Source organism: Camellia sinensis, chromosome 14 (assembly GCF_055761805.1).
Source record: "Camellia sinensis isolate YWXY chromosome 14, ASM5576180v1, whole genome shotgun sequence".
Taxonomy (NCBI): domain Eukaryota; kingdom Viridiplantae; phylum Streptophyta; class Magnoliopsida; order Ericales; family Theaceae; genus Camellia; species Camellia sinensis.
This window is the reverse complement of record NC_138974.1, coordinates 109948636-109964688: the sequence shown is the minus strand read 5'-3', so window position 1 is coordinate 109964688 and position 16053 is coordinate 109948636.

Here is a 16053-nt window from a genome sequence, read left to right as displayed (position 1 = left end):
CATTTGCTCTGTAGGGCTACCAGACTTCAATTCGAACTTTTACTGGGGCGACTCCATATTCGTTGGTTTATGGGATGGAGGCTATTCTGCCTATCAAAGTTGAGGTTTCGCCATTACGGGTTTTGGCTAAGTGTCAGATAACTGAGGTAGATTGGCAGCAAAGCAGGTTCGAAGAACTCATGCTCTTCGAGGAAAGAAGGCTGAAAGCACAGTATCACGTTCAGGGTTATCAACGAAGAATTGCCAGGGCTTTCAACAAGAAGGTTAAGTCCCGGAATTTGAAGGAAGGTGATCATGTGTGCAAAGACAACTCAGCTCCCATCCACAACCCTAGGGGCAAGTTCAGACCCAATTGGACTGACCCTTACATCATCAAGTCTATTTGTTCGGGTGGAGTTATCGTTCTAATGGACCTAGATGGCCTAGAGTTCTCCCAGCCAATCAACATGGACAAATTGAAGAAATACTATCCCTGAGTGGCTCGCTAGGCCGAAAACCCGAAAGGGCGACCTAGGCAAAAGTTAGAGCACAAAAAATTTGAAATATTAAAAACTGAGCTTGTAAGGTTGAAAACCCAGAAAGGGCGGCCTTGGCAAAAGTTAGAGTGCAAAAGGAGAGTGTTAATATAAGAGTGAACCTGAACTGAGCTACGTAAGGCTTGATACCCATCTTTGGGATACATAGGCAACTTCATTCTGAAGTTCAGCCATAAACACTTCCAAATCAATTTTGTCTATGCGATCATGTTAGTCATCTTTGTCTTTTCTGCATTCAAGAGCTCGGTTGTGATCTCCAGTGCAGTGCTATTTAGACTAGGGGCAACATTCCAGTTGCTGGGATCCGGGGTTGTACATCTCAGTGATAGATTTCGGGCGTGTCCAGTTTTGATCCATATCGAAAATGGTTTTGAAAAGTTTTAATAAAAGCTGATTTTGGTCAAATTAATCTTCTTACGACTTAGATCATTTTTGGACCAAACGGAAAATTTTCAGTACCCACAACCTTCAATTACATTGATTTCAGTACAAAGTTCTCCTACTCTTGAATACAAATTGAAGTTACTTTTTATTACATTCATAATGAAAACTTGAAAGTACTGATTAAAGTAAATAAACTCAAGGCATAGTCAGGTGTTCCTGCACCCCCTCCCAGAGCTTGTGGAAGCCTCTGATGCCAAAGAAGGCCCAATCTGTGCGTCTTCATTGATCCAAGCTATGCACTCATCAGAGAGGGTGCAACTGAAGGTGGGAGCGGGGGCCAGAAGCTCTCTAGTCCTCCATGATGTGGCATACCGAGCTAGCTGTGTGCCTCGAACTGGAAATGCAGCAAGGTACTCTATCCCCTCTGCTGGGCAAGTCTGATTATGTCCAAACTGTCGCCAGAATCGGAATAGGAAGTAAAAGACACAGTGAGTCAGGCCGATCAACTGAATCCCGGGCTGGCGAGACATGCTGTAACTCATCGCCGGCAGATTTAGCCAAGGGCAGCGCCAAGCAATACTGGTAGTGGATAGACTGCACATCCATTCCATCCCTCATCAGGAGCATCGACTAGACGTCGCTGGAAAAAATAGCCGTGAGCTGAATATGCTGGGCATGAGTCCACAATCTTCAATTTATCCATCAATCATATCTGGGGAGGGATGAAAAAAATGAGAGATTAAAGAATAGAGAGGTGTACATTGAGAGAAAGGTGAGAAAAGGGTCTTGAGAGAAAAATCGAGCCTGAGGGTCGAGTGATGTGAGAAATATATGTGAGATAGGGTGGGAAACATTACCTGCAGCAGTAGTGGACTCCCCACGAATCTAGTCGGCTCTCGGCGATGGAAGGCATCCAAACCCATCAATGTCTCAGCCAGTGTCATGGCAATGCAGGTCTTGCCCTCTTTTAAACCTTGGGCAACTTCGATCAAACGGATGCTAAATCCTCCAGAGCTTGAGGCAAACAAGAAATGGGGCAGCATGCACAAGCAAAGCGCATGTCGCCAAAAACCCTGCCAGTGATGGTCGTCGCGGTCACCGGAATTAGAAAACCGATAAACAAGCTCGGGATGTCCAGTTCCCCATCGCGGATCAAAGACCGAGCGTCATGCATAGTGAGCCTGCACATCTGTCCTAACGCTTGGATGTGGCCAAAGCGGAATTGCGGCAAAATCTCTTCCTCACATTCGGACTCCATCAAAGCTTGGAAGTCTTCAAAAGTGGGACATATCTCTTGTCCGCCAAAGCTAAAAACATGGGTGATCGGATTCCAAAACCTTACCGCGGCATGAAGGAATGGAAAACGCAACGGGGTGCGGCCCAGCATGAATAGTGCATTTATGCTGAAGCCTCAGAAGTTCAACTTTTCCGAGCCATTCAAGGTAGCAATCCAATTTGTGTGATTTTCGACAAGAAATGTCTCCATTTTGGTGAAAAATTGAGTTAGAATAAGGGAACCACGAAGCTAGAACCTTTATGGAGGATAAGGCACTGTTTGGAGGACAAGTGTCAGAAAACTGGAGGTCCCCAGGCAAAGTGGTCGGCTGACCACTTTTTCTGGTCGGCCAGCCAGTTTTTCTAGTCGGCCGGCTACATTTTCTAGTCTGTAGAGCAAAAAACTGGTCGGCAGGCTCTTTTACTGGTTGTAGACACCCCATTTTTGACCGACCTTGAGACTCAGACGTCACCAATTGAGCACTTGGTGATATTGCATAATGTGCTTGTTCAGAAGTTTCAGAGTCGCGGCCGTGAGCCCCGCCTCCGGACTTCTGGACTCTTTTGTGCTTTGCCTTGGTTTGCGAACCAGGCTTGATTTTCTCTATTTCTTTTCCTGAGGGGAGGGAGAGGTCCCGTAGACCATCTCTCAGTGGCTGTGGGCTACATTTTGTGGCTGTAGGCCATTTTTCCCATTTCGGAGCCCGGTTCTCGGTTTTCGGAGCCGTCAGGCCGTGTGCCTCGGTTCGGGACCGCTTAACCATCTCCTATTGCTCCGGTTTTTGGCATGCATCTTATTTACTCCCTTTCGAGGGACACTGAGGTCTGAGAGACCCACTTCGTGGTCAAACACCACTCCCGGTGCCTAACAGCCAGTTTTCGGGGCCTCGGGCTGTGCGTTTCGGCCCCCGAACCTTCATTTTGCATCGGTTTGGGCTCATTTTTGGTGGAGACCTTATTTTCACTGTTAGAAAGCTTGTATGAGGGTGGTTCAGCATGAATCTGGGAAGGAGAAAAATTTGCGCGGCTTCACCGAACGGGCGTAACTCTTTGCACAAGAGGAATTAAGATATAAGGCCACCACCATTGGAAAGCTTACTTCCGGGGCTTCATTTTGCACTCAAGAATCTCCCAAGTCCAAGTCCGGGGGGGGAGATGTGGTTGGTTGAAGTCTGGTTGGACCGAATCTGCGCGGCTTCACGGAAAAGGGCATAACTTTTTCTACAGGAGGAATTTGAATGCAAGGTTTGCGCCATTGGAAAGCTAACTTCTGGGGCTTCATCATAGGTGGTGTCCGGCCACTTTTTTCCCTATGACCTAGCCGGCCGGCCACTTTTTCTGGCCGGCCGGCCACTTACATGGTGGTTGACCTTTTTCTCCCTTTTAAACTGGCCGGCCATGATCCTCTCAAAAGGGACTTTACAGCTGTATAGTTGTTTCCCCCAGAAAAGATCTAAATCCGGGGGATATTTCTTGGGGGAAAACCTTGGTCCTTTTCCCCCACCATTCCCTTCCATGCTCCCTCTCCTTTTGGTCCTTATAACCAGCTGCAAGCATTGTTCTTAGAGGTTAGAAAATTTGCTCTTCAAGCTTGGGATACAAAATCCCCCACCATCTCTCTCATTTCCTTGGAAACCTCCAAGTCCTACATCACCATTTCTTCTACACCACCAACCCCCACCCTTCCATCCTCCATTCCAGAAGTTTGAAGGTGTTCTCCAAGGCCTAAGGAGCCACAAACTCAAGCCAAGAGGCAACCAAAGTCAAGCCTTCAAGGGTAAGTAGACTTTCCCCCTTTTGTGGCTCATTTTTGCACCAATTTCTTAGCCAACATGCTTACTGATTTGAGCTCCGACCAAAACTGAAAAGGTCATTTTTTTGAGCTCATTTTCTTGTTTCATTAAGGGCTCAACCCTGTTTGAGGCCCCCATATTGCACTTGCTTCAATATCCCCTTGTATGTCAATTTTCTTGCATGATTTACTAGCCTAGTGTGCTTCCATTTTTGGGCGTTTTACAGAACTAAAAATAGGCTTATTTTGAGCCCCTCTTCAACATTGAAGAAGGGCTCATCAATGTTTGTGACCTCCACATGCCACTTCATGTTATATCCTCTCTTTGGTCCCCATTTTTGCATGCTTTGGCAGCCTGTCATGCTTCCATTTTTGGCCTTTTTACAGTACTAAAGATAGTCTTATTTTGGCCAATTCTTCATGTTTCATTAAGGGCCTTTGGCTGTTTGATGAATATTTTGTATACTTTGTGTTATAAGTCACTTTTGAGCCTCATTTTGCATTGCATTTTTAGCATGTTTGTATACTGTTTTGGGGTTTTTACAGTTCTGTAAATGTGCATATTTTTGGTCCCTATTCAATGTTGTAGAAGGGAATTTTTCAGTTTGGGCTGTGTATATACCACTTGCCTCTTTGGCCACCTTTTGGCCCATTTTCTTGCATAAGAGCTTAGCCATATCTATGTTTATTTTTAGAGTTTTTACAGTTCTGTAAATATGCATATTTTTGGCCCCTCTTCAATGTTGTTGAAGGGCCCTAACCTATTTGGAGTTAGCAGCTGTGAGTTGCTTCATAATCTCATGTTTAGGGCCATTTTTGCATGCCATTGTTGCCCTATCTTTGCTTGCTGTTTGGCCATGATTTGTACTGGTAAAATGCTTATTTTGGGGCTGCCTTGCTTCTTTCTTTTCATTCCATGTACCAATTATGCATGCTTTGTATAGCTGTAGTTCATTCTATGCGCCTAATTTGCATTTCGGGAGAGATTCCATGCATCGGGTGTGTTTTCGCCTCATTTCGGGGTAGTTTTCCCCCACATTTCATTGCTGAAAATCCATTAGCATGTTTGCATATCATTTTCCATGCCATTGCATTGCATATACCATTGCCTCGGTTTGCGTGCCCGTGTGCACGCATTTCGAGGCACTTCATTTTCATCCATCGGCTTCTTATGTGTGGCTGAGGCTCTCTCATATTAGTACAAGTCCATGTTGCATTCTATATGCCATTTTAGCCATATTGCATTGCGTATGCCATTGCCTCGGTTTGCGTGCCCGTGTGCACGCATTTTGAGGCACTTCATTTTCATCCATCAGCTTCTTATGTGAGTGTGGCTGAGGCTCTCTCATGTTAGTATAAGTCCATGTTGCATTCTATATGCCATTTTAGCCATATTGCATTGCGTATGCCATTGCCTGGGTTTGCGTGCTCGTGTGCACGCATTTCGAGGCACTTCATTTTTATCCATCGACTTCTTATGTGAGTGTGGCTGAGGCTCTCTCATGTTAGTATAAGTCCATGTTGCATTCTATATGCCATTTTAGCCATATTGCATTGTGTATGCCATTGCCTCGGTTTGCGTACCCGTGTGCACGCATTTCGAGGCACTTCATTTTTATCCATCGGCTTGTTATGTGAGTGTGGCTGAGGCTCTCTCATGTTAGTATAAGTCCATGTTGCATTCTATATGCCATTTTAGCCATATTGCATTGCGTATGCCATTACCTCGGTTTGCGTGCCCGTGTGCACGCATTTCGAGGCACTTCATTCTCATCCACCGGCCTCTTATGTGAGTGTGGCTGAGGCTCTATCGTGTTAGTATAAGTCCATGTTGCATTCTATATGCCATTTCATGTCATTTGCATTGCGTATGCCATTGCCTCGGTTTGCGTGCCCGTGTGCACGCATTTCGAGGCACTTCATTTTCATCCACCGGCCTCTTATGTGAGTGTGGCTGAGTCTCTCTCATGTTAGTGTAAGCCCATATCATATTTCTCTGTCATTTGCATTGCGTATGTCATTTTCTCGGTTTGCGTGCCTGTGTGCACGCATTTCGAGGCATCTCATTTTTACAGCATAGTGCATACTAGGTTGTATCTTAGATCGTATTCTGTCATTTTCTCGGTTTGCGTGCCCGTGTGCACGCATTTCGAGACATCTCATTTTCATAGCATTGTGTATGTTGGGATTGTATCTCAGTCGCATTTCATGCATGTCATGCATATTGCATCATGTTCGGGATAGGAGTTAGCCCGGGCACGAGAAACGAGGTGCGTTTTGTACTCCGAGTGACGGAACGCGTCTCAATTCCCCAGTCACCGACACTCCAGATTATCTATGATGGAGTTAGGTTTTATTGTGTTTTTCATGTGCATTCATCCTATATTGAATTGTGCAATTCGACTCCTCGGCCATCATGCCTCGGTATGCGTGATTGGTGGCACGAGGATCGAGGTATGCATATATTTGTGAAAATACATTGCTATGCCCCTTTCTGCTCTCTGTTGCAGCAAAATGAAGAATCAACAACTTTTCGGGACTTGGCACGCTTTCCAAGAATAACTGCTAAACAGAGGCTAATTGGGGCATCCCGGTGGATTTCCGCGCAAGACAACCCGGACATGCATCATCCATCAGAAGCAAGGCAGTCCCTGGCTTGCATGCCAGTTTTATTTATTTTCTTAGTTAATTCGATTAATTAGGAATTTGTATATTATTTGGACTGTAATATTCTTTCATCTGGGACTGTATATTTATTTGGACCCTCTGCGCGAGGGCAATGCTGTAATAAGTGTGCGTGTGTGTGTTGTATGTCTTCCAACCCCACGTCTTTCTTCCCTTTTATTTACCTGCTTATGATGGTTAGATTAGGGCATATTTCAATTAGCATACAGTATGACAACATGTTTTGCATCATTCATCTGTTTTGCATGCACCGGGCTCGGCGCATCATACTAACTGCATTGTATTTCAATTTCAAAGTTGGATACATGTTAGTTGTAGCATTTCATATGCCATGTTTAGAATAGTCGAGCCTGCTATAGTTGCATTCTTGCATGTGTTGCATTAGGCATTTTTGTATACTTAGGATCATGCATGATTTCTAATAAAACTTCTTGTTTTGGCTTGGAGTACCCGGTGAGCTTTATGCTTTAGTATCCTTGCATGCGTGTGAGTGAATGCCATGATAGCATGCTTACCATGAGACTATTTGCTTATGTGATATAACTGCCTGAATGCCTGTGGGTGAAGGTTGGGTTACTTGAATTGGAATAAATCATCAACTATTTGTTTTAAGCCCACTAGATAGTGGCAAAACCATCTTTTCTAAGCCCACCCGAGGGTGGCAAAATCTACATTTAAGCCTACTTGCAAGTATCAAACCATCTTTCAAAAACAAACATGAAATGTTTAGTCCCAATTCGGGCGACCCAGTCTATACTTATATGCTGTGTGCATCACATAGTAACCTAGGCTAATAACCGGAGTAAGGACACACAAAGTTTTCAAAAATAGATATCATGGTTAGTAGAGGACGATCTTTGATCGGGCGAGCGGGGGTGCTCAAGAAGTGACCTTCCCCAATCGTACCCAAGTTCCCGAGCCGAGGCAACTTTGGTGATGACGGACACGTGGCCTTTGGCACCGAGTCAAGGTTTCCTAAATTTCCCATTAAAAAAAAACATTTAGGTGGCGACTCTGTATCTGGCAAAGCAGTCCATGTTTGGCACTTCTTTCAAAAATCTGTTTTCTCGAAACGATTTGCCGGATTTGGACTCTTTGGTTCAGACTTAGAACCGTGACAAATTTGGAGAGTCCTGAGCTGTAGTGACCCCAATATGAACGGAACGGGAGCTCGTTCCTCCTGGGGCGTTCGGGGACGTCTATAGTTTCTGGCGACTCCGCTGGGGATTTAGAGAACTTGACTCGAACTCGTGATATCTGTTTTTGACTACACTTGTGTGTTTCTTTGCATTGCATTTGCATTGGTGCGCCTAGGACACCGTGTTTGCCATCTGCTATTCCTGAACGGTTTGCCGGAGGCTTGTCTTGTCAAGGCATGACCATAAGGCTGACCGGTTGTGGGCTCTGCCAGTATGGGAACACAAACCCCGGTTTTACCGGGGCACCCTCTTTGACCATTCGACCTAGTGCATATTCGGATCCATAGTGACCATTCCGAACTAGGACAGGTTGCTTACCCGTTTATAGGTTGTTTGAAACCGCTGTGTGCGTAGTGAAACCCTAGCTCCTGACAAAATAGGATAGGAAAACCCTACCCCAACATAGGGGTGTTTTGGCTCTCACTTATCTGTTATGTGCTTTAGAGTGCGTCCCTACAGGAATGCATGTATCAGTATATGAGTTTGGGCATCAGGCTTGCGGGCACCAGTTTGCGAATTTGGGCATCAGGCCTGCGGGCATTACTATCAGTATTCGGGAGTCAGCTTTACCTATGGGTATCAGACTCAGATTTTGAGGCCAAATTTTGGGGCAGAATTCAGTAGAGGGCACACTCATTCAACTATGCTCATATCTGTTCAGATGGAATCAGGCTGAGGTGCTATCTGTTTTCTCTTTTGCTAGGTAGTATTGGAACCATAGCTTTAGAAGGCTTCGATATCCCCCGGGTACATTGGACTAGTGCTGATAGACTTTGTTAGGTCAGAAATTCAATTCAAGAGCAACCAGTGTTCTTTCGCTGAGGCAAGGTAAAGAAAAGCCGGTCAGGGCTCATCTGTTCATCTAATCCGTCAGTCGCCAGTCACATCACCGTTGTACAGACTCAGCAGACTGTGATGGCACAAGGTTCGGAAGAGTTTGCAGCCGTGACAGCAGCGCTAAGTCAGGGAACTGCCATGCAGGCTGAGACTAGTATTGAAACGCAGCGCCCATCTGGACCCCAGCCGAACTTTGACCCAATTCCGCCAGTTGAAGATTTACAGGATCCAGATCCTCGAGAAGGGTTGGCTCAAGCTCAAGTTTTTAGACCCCTGGTGCAGCCTAATGAGAGGTGTTATCCCCTTGATGCTAATGACCTCGATCTGACCGCAGTGAAAATTGCGAACCTTGAGAAGCAGTTCAAAAAGGCACAGGGCCTTAACTCCATTCCCGACATTGAGGATGGGTACACCGAGTCTGCCGTGCGGCTCCCAGACAGATTCAAAATGCCATATATCGATCGTTTCGACGGGTCTGGAGATCCAATGGTACATATCCGACTTTTCTTAGATGTCCTGAAGCCGATGGGTCTGACTAAGCCACAGAAACTCTCTCTGTATGGAAGAACCCTGTCGGGTGTAGCAGCCACTTGGTATGCCAAATTGGAGGACAAAGTGAAACAAAACTGGGAAGAACTGGCTGAGGCCTTTGTCGATCAGTATTCCTACAATACCCAAGTTGAAATGACCATCCAAGAACTTGAAGCAACTCGCCAGAACCCAACAGAGTCTTTTGTGGAATTCGTTGCAAGGTGGAGAGCAAAGGCAGCACAAATGACAGATCGTCGCCCTTCTGAGAGGGATCAAGTGCAGATGATGGTCCGAAACCTCGAGCATGATATGTTGCAAAAGTTGATAGTCGCTCCACTATTCACTTTCAAAAGTTTGCATGAACTGGGGGTTCAAGTCGAGAATGCGTTCAACAGCGGGATCATTCCCAGGACAAGGGAACTGACAAGGAGGGTGATTTCAGGGAGTACCAATGCTGGTAGTAGCGCTATTCCCAAACCCACCGAAATCAATACAGTCGCCACAGCCGACCCTTTTGCCAAACCAAGCCTACAAACAGCTGGCCCAGCCCGAGCTCAGGGCAGAACTTTCGCCCCCCTCTATAGGAGCCTGACTAGCACACTAAAAGCCTTGATGGAAAAAGGGCATCTCAAACCCCTTGATCCTCAACCTCTTCCCGACCCACTCCCAGCCAGAAATAACCCCGCCAAGTATTGTATGTACCATCAGCAGCGCAGTCATGGCACCGACCGTTGCTACCGCCTTCGTCATGAGGTCCAAAATCTCATCGACAACCGAACGATAGCTCCACCTTCAGACCCCAATGACCAAACATCTCCTGCTTACCTCAATCTCATCCACATACTGCCATCCACCTATGACCCCAGCATATACATCACCCCAGCCCATCTAACCAAGCCTGAGGTGTTTATCCCGGAAAGCATGGACTTATGCATGATAGGTGCACCTGAACCTCAACCATCTCAAACCCGTGAACCACTACTTCCGAGTTGATGGAAATGATTAAAGATCTTCAAAAAACCGTGACGGATCTGGCCTCCGGGACATTGGCTCCATCATCGACCACACCACATACCGGGAACTTCATGTCGAAAGACTCCCCGATGTTGGGACGGGCTGCATTTGAGGAAAGCCAATCTCTTGACAAAGTGGAAGCGACTAGTAGGAGCAAGGTAGGGGCAGGCATTGGTCCCCATGAACACCTTTGGTGGGATATTGAGGCTTTGAAAGCTGAGGGACTGAACAAAGAGCAAGTCCTCGCAGTTGTTGCAAAAGCTGTGGATGACACTTTCGCTGCTCAAGTTGGGGGCGGTCTGAATCAAAGGGAACATCGGGAGAAGGACTGTCATACTAGAGACGATCCTGCTATCTCTAATCCTCCACTCGGAAGAGATCGGCAAACCAGGCCAGCACCTGCCAATCCCTTTGCTGGTGCGCCCAGTAAAAATCCACAAGCCTTGAAGTACCAACCCCGAGGTCGGAGGGTCTTCCATGCCCTCTATATGCCTTTGTCCAAAGCTCTCCTAATCCTTGTTGGACAAGGCCATCTCAAACCCCTTGAGCCTCGGCCTCTCCCGAACCCTCTTCCGGCTACACATGATACTACCCAGTACTGCGCGTACCATCAACAAACTGGCCATACTACCAACGCCTGCTTCCGTCTTCGCCATGAAGTACAGGATCTATTTGACAATGGAGTCATCCCCGCACCAGGTCCGGCAAAGTCTATCGGCACTTGATCAGTAAACTTGTAGGGGATAATGTGATGTGATCGAGGGATGAACCACCTGCGGGCGGCGTTCAGTTTATTTCAGATATGGTGTATGGCACGCACTGTTTTGAGCATTTGTGAATGTTGGTCTTTGTACTGTCTGACTTGGGTATTGGGTCAGTCTTGTTATTTTGTACAGAGTCAGTCTTTTCTTACTGAGTCAGTAGGGTCTGTCTTGTTGTATCGAGTCAGTCCTGTTGTACAGAAGTCGGACGATTCTGGGGGTGTTACCTCGGATATCATTATTTTGTTTTGCGTCTGTCTTTTCGCTTCCTTGTGAGTCTGTTTCTGCCTTGGAGCCAGTTGTACCAACAGATTTGAATGAAACAGCAGTGGTTTTTCATGCTTTGTGCTCGCTTCTGCTTTGTGCCAGTTGTGCTAGAAAGTTTGAATGAAACAGCGGTACTTTTCGCCTACTCTTCTGCACCCCAAAATCATTCCATTAACCTAAGTTTTTCAAAGTTTTTGAACACTGCGGTGAAAACGAAAAGGAAGGGATTCCTCGGGTTTTGCAAAATTTTGATCAATTGAGAGAAAGAGAGGCATGCTAAGCCCTTAATGATTGAAATCATGCTTGTTAGCGTGAGTACTGAGAAGGACCCTGGCTTGATCCAGACTGGTTTCACACTATCTTCAGCGCGAGCGATTTGTCGCTTTCTTGAAAACTTTCAAAAACAAAATGCTTTGCGCGATCCTGCGAAGACCTGTGTGGAATCGTTCTTGAGATTGTGCATCCTAGGATCGCTCTCAGCCTCGAGACTCAATCCCTTTGCTTCCAAACCTTGGACCTTGGATTCAGAGTATTCAACGGTCAACCGCGATATGAGGCCTGTGTGGCCAGATTTGAAGCAGCCCTCGAACAAGAGGCACCCAAAGTCAGGTCAAAAGATCTGAAGATCAGAAGAAGCTTGCAAAGCTAGAACAGAAGTACCCCTCGAACTAGGGGCAAAGATATCAGACATGCTCGAAGAGCTGAAGATGAGTCATCTTGCAAATCAACAGCCACTCTCCTGGATATGGATAGCTTCGAAGCCCTATAACCATTCGGCATGGACCAAGCTATACTTTTACCCTTGAGAGGCTCGCTGGGTCGAAAACCCGGAAGGGCGACCCAGGCAAAAGTTAGAGCAAGAAAAGAAGAAAAAGAGAAAAGAACGAGAAAAAAAAAACAAAAAAGAATGAAAAAAAGAAAAGAGCAAAAAAAAAGAGAAAATCAAAAAAAGAGAAATGAAAAAGAATGAAAAGTTACAAAAATTGAAAAAAGAAGAACAAAGCCCGCAAGGTCGAAAACCCGTAACGGGCGCCTTGGCAAAAGTTAGAGCCTAAAAAGGAGAGGTTAATACCCGAGTGTACCTTAACCCCGAACTACGTAAGGCTTGATTCCCATCATTGGGATACGTAGGCAACTTCATTCTGAAGTCCAGCCCTAAAACACTTCAAATTCGATCATGTCCATGTAATGGTTCTGATAATCTTTGCCTTCTCTGTATCCGAGAGTTCGGTTGCAATCATCACTTCGAGGACTGATTATAATGCGCTGCGGTGCCATTCAGACAAGGGGCAACTTTTCGTTGCCGTTCAACGCGCCGCGATGCTGTTCAAACAAGGGGCAACTTTCCGTTGCCATTCAATGCGCCGCGGCGCCTTTCAAACAAGGGGCAACTTTCCGTTGCCATGCAGCTCTCTTCGAGCAAGGGGGCAATTTTCGTCCAGATCCGAGGTTGTACGTCTCAAGAGTAAGTTCCGCGCTTGTTAAGCATCGGCTGTTTGCGAAAATAGTCTTTGAGAATTTTTACTGAGGTTGACTAATTTTCTCGAAAATTGTTTCATTTTCCAAAACTGGACCATTTCTTGGACCAAAAAAGGAAAATTTTCAGTGCTCATAGCCTGACTTGCATGATTTTCGAATCAAAAATTGAACAAACATGTTAATCTAACTTTCATGTTGGTCAAAATTGTTTTAAAACCAAAATAAAAATGGTCAAAATGATGAAATAGGGGCACAGTTGAGTAAGATGTTCTGTCTTCCTCCTGTTGTCAACTTACTTGCCAGAAAGGGAACTCTACTTGCCGAAAGGGCACCATATTCGCCAGAAAAGGGCACCACTGAGGCTGATCACAAAGGGCTGAAAGCTCTCTCATCCTCCAAGCAATGAGGTATCAAGACAAGTGCGAAGCACGAACTAGAATGGGGCAAGATATTCCACTCCCTCATCTGGACAGATCTTATCACGTCCAAACTCCCCAGCAAAGCATCATCCACTGATGTTAACTACAGACTTGCTACACACCCAGTTGTAGCACAACCTTTCCGTAGGAGGAATTCACTAGTTGTGAGTGGAAGAAAGAGAATCTAGCAGAATGCTAGGGGCACGAGCCTACAATTTCCTGTTTATCCATCAACCACCCAGGGGAGGGATGAAAAATGAGAGATTGAAGAATAGAGAGATGTGCGATGAGAGGAAAAGTGAGAAGAGGGCTTTTTTTTTTTTTTTCCAGAAAAACAGAGCTTGAGGGCCGAGCGATGTGAGAATCACAAATGAGAAAGGGTGGGAAACAATACCCGGGGAAACAGGCTCCATGTGCACATTTGAGTCTTGTGTTTTATTTTGTCTGTCTCGATTCTTGTTGTGAGTCGCTTCGAGTGTTACTCGATGTGTTTAGGTTGTTTACCTTTTGTTTTCCGTTGTTGAGTCTTTTTCACTGTGTGCAGTCGTAGGCTCAATACCCGGTTAAGAATTCATTTCTCAATTTCAAAAAATCATCTTGTGCTCAGAGTGCTGTGCCATTCTCCACATTTGTGCAAAACAGTATTTGTTCTTTCATAAAACTGCAGGGTCCACCCCCGATAAGTGTGAACAGTAGAACAAGGACCTATCTGAAGCTATGTAGGTTCCAGACTACAAAGCAAAAGAAAGAAAAAAAAAAGAGGAAAATTTGGAGCATCGTAGGGTGTTCCAGCTTTGGCAAGATCCAAGACTGCATTTCAGGTGCACCTTCCCAGACCTCGCCATTTCTCTGGAGTATGTGTGTATCTCAACTCCAAATTTAAGCATGCTTCAAGTCAGAATGGCCATTAAAGCAGCAGCAGCAGATGTTATCTCTCGCCAATATGAACAGGGTGTGCCCTTTTGAGCTAAGTGTGTTGCAAAGTCCTCTAAGAGGTAAATCAGAGGCACCAGAGTACATATTTGATGCTCCTCTACTACATAGAATGTGCACTTTCATATACACTTCTGTGACATGCGTGCCGCACATCGTTATGATTCATGCATAGAATATGCTTGCTTTCGATTCTGCATAGAATTTGCTTTCAATATTGCATAGAATATGCTCCTGTTTCTTGCATAGAAAATGCTCGTATCTTTTGCATAAAAAATGCACTCTTCCATACCTGCATAGAAAAGGCACCTCATTTGCATAGAACATGCATTCACTCGCACTATCTTGTGCACTTACACTTTGTATCTCACTAGCACTGTCTTGTGCATCTTGTGGTTGTATCTCACTCGCACTATTTTGTGCATTGCATTTCAATCGCGCTGTTTAGCGTATCGCACTGTCTAGTGCATTTCAAATCAATCGCGCTGTTTAGCGTATCGCACTATTTAGTGCATTTCAAATCAACCGCGCTGTTTGGCGTATCGCACTGTCTAGTGCATTTCAAATCAATCGCGCTGTTTCGCGTATCGCACTGTCTAGTGCATTTCAAATCAATCGCGCTGTTTAGCGTATCGCACTGTCTAGTGCATTTCAAATCAATCGCGCTGTTTAGCGTATCGCACTGTCTAGTGCATTTCAAATCAATCGCGCTGTTTAGCGTATTGCACTGTCTAGTGCATTTCAAATCAATCGCGCTGTTTAGCGTATTGCACTGTCTAGTGCATTTCAAATCAATCGCGCTGTTTAGCGTATCGCACTGTTTAGTGCATTTCAATCGCGCTGTTTAGCGTATCACACTGTTTAGTGCATTTCAAATCACTCGCACTATTTTGTGCATTGCATTTCAAATCAATCGCGCTGTTTAGCGTATCGCACTGTTTAGTGCATTTCAAATCAATCGCACTTTCTTGTGCATTTCAAAATCAATCGCGCTGTTTAGCGTATCGCACTGTTTAGTGCATTTCAATCGCGCTGTTTAGCATATTGCACTGTTTAGTGCACTTCAAATCAATCGCGCTGTTTAGCGTATCGCGCTGTTTTGTGCAGTTTACATTTCGCGCTATTTTACGCACCGCACTCGCACTGTCTTGTGCATTTCAAATCACTCACGCTTTCTTGCGCATTGCACTGTTTTGTGCACCTTACTTACATTTTGCATACATTCCATCGCGCTATCTTGCGCATCTCACCTGTACTTGTTAGTGCATTGTATCGCGCTATCTTACGCACCTTATCTGAATCGCACTGTTTTGTGCATTCACCTTGCTCGTACTGTTTTGTACACCTTTAGCATCGCACTATTTTGTGCATCTGTTTAGCACTGTTTTGTGCATTCACTCTGCATCGCACTGTCTTGTGCACTCCCTGGTCTAGGAGACCTTAAATCCTCTAATGGTGCAATTCCTTTGGTGTTTGTCGTGCCCAAACGACTTCTGGTGGTCTGGTATAGCCACCTGCCTGTATTTGCAGTGAGTTCCTAGGAGACCAACTGAGACGGTGGAAACTAGAGTTCGAATGGCTTATGCCTAGAACGCAAAGGTTCGGAATTTCCGAGACTAAAGTCTGGTTTAAATACCCAGGGGCGCGTCCTCGGCTTGAAATCTGTATGGAAGCCCCATAGGTTGAGATAGCATGTATGCACCTCAATTCTGGATACTGAACCAACCTAGTCTGTCACCCTGTCGGAGAATAGGGAAAGCTGCGACTATAGTCAGGGAGAAAAGTAGTACCTGCAGTTCAACCAAGAAGAAGCGAAAGATTCCCAGCAGCATGAGGTAAGTCATCGCCATTACCCCTTAGCCATTACATTGCATTTTAGCCACTACATTACAGTGCATTGCATGAAACCTCAATTTTCGAACCGGCTTCGCGTAGCGTATA